At 43.5% G+C, this 1,572-nt stretch overlaps 1 pseudogene; it reads left to right on the top strand.

The window, feature by feature from the left end:
* Nucleotides 1–233: 233 nt before the first annotated feature.
* On the top strand, nucleotides 234–659 carry LOC114047854 (annotated as a pseudogene).
* Nucleotides 660–1,572: the final 913 nt, after the last annotated feature.

Genomic DNA, 1,572 nt, shown 5'->3' with positions numbered 1-1,572 from the left:
AGAGACAGGGAGATCCATTAGGAGGCTATTGCCATAGTCCAAGTGAGAGGTGATGAGGGCCTGAAGCAGGGTGGTAGCTGTGTGAGTAGACTGATCCAGACATGCCAGAGCTGCTGTGGTGATAGAATCAATAAAGATTTAAAATGGATTGGGTAGAGAGCTGCCTGAAGTTACCCAATCTCCTTGGGACCTTGCAGATCAGGGAGATGGGGGCTTGATCCCAAAGGATCACCATGATCTGATTTGTCCTCATCTGGAACTGAGAAGGGAGGAACCACCTGGCCAAGTGGTACACTCGGTTTGATGATGACGAGAAGCAAAAACTGTTCAAAGAGGTGCACTCTGTTATCACAGTACGGGATGTCAAGCATACCAACTGTGTGGAGTTCTGCAACTTCAAATTCATTTATTGACATCATTCCGGCCTCTACGTCTGCATCTGTGAAGCTGTCAGTGACAACTTAGTCCACCCAGACACCATCTGCAACTTTCTGGAGGTCTTAAATTAATATTTTCACAATGTCCATGAATTAAACCTCATCTTTAACTTCTACAAGGTTTACACGGTGGTGGATGAGATGTTTTTGGCTGGGAAGGTCCAAGAGAAAAGCCAGATGAAGGTGCTGAAACAGCTATTGATGCTGCTGTCCCTAGAGTGAGGGGTCTTAAGTGGTGTCCAACCCTGGATATCCTCTGACAACCCCTTCCCCTCTTTCCTCCTCTCCCTCCAACTACCCAGAAGATGGTCTGAGTTTACCATCTGAGACAGTGGGTCCACACTCTGGCTGGGATAAGGAAGAGGGAAGTCCTTTGTGAGTACCGCACACCCTGTAATCCTGCTGTTCTGGCAGTGATGCTGTGAGCATGTGAGCTAGTCTGCATATGTGCACGTGTGGGTGGATGGGTGTATTTACATATGCATATACCTGGAGCTTCCAACAAAGTTGTGGGCCTGGCCTGGGGAAAAAAAAAGCTGTTGGATATGGGTGGTGAGGGAGAGAAAAGATTTGAGGATAACTTTGAAGTTGTAACCTGAATGTCTGTTCTTTCATTATTTATTTATTTATTACATTAATTTCTTTTTTAATTTTGAGTTCCAAATTTTCCCTTTCCCTTCTACCTCTCCCCCATCCATTGAGAAGGTGAGCAATATGATATTGATTATGCATGTTGTTTAGTTGTTTCAGTCGTGTCTGACTCTTCATGACTCCATTTGGGGCTTTCATGGCAGAGATACCGGAGTGATTTGCTATTTCCTTCTCCAGCTCATTTTACAGATGAGGAAACAGAGGAAACGGGGTTAAATGACTTGCGCAGGGTCACACTAGTGTCTGAGGTCAGATTAGAACTCAGAAAGATGAGTCTTTCTGATTCTAGATTTCTATCCACTACACCATCTAACTGCCCTACATGGAAAGTCATGCAAAACATATTTCTATATTAGCTATGTTGCAAAAAAAAAAAGCAAGAAAAATAAAAAGAATGAGAAAAGTATGCTCTACCTTCTCTCAAGAGTTCAAAAAAAAAAGAGTTCATCAGTTCTCTGGAGGTGGATAGCATTTTTCACTATGG

This window comes from Vombatus ursinus, unplaced genomic scaffold, assembly GCF_900497805.2.
Source record: "Vombatus ursinus unplaced genomic scaffold, bare-nosed wombat genome assembly UNPS02014791.1, whole genome shotgun sequence".
NCBI lineage: Eukaryota > Metazoa > Chordata > Mammalia > Diprotodontia > Vombatidae > Vombatus > Vombatus ursinus.
The sequence above is the reverse complement of the archived record's forward strand: the minus strand, read 5'-3'. Positions and strand labels throughout refer to the sequence as shown.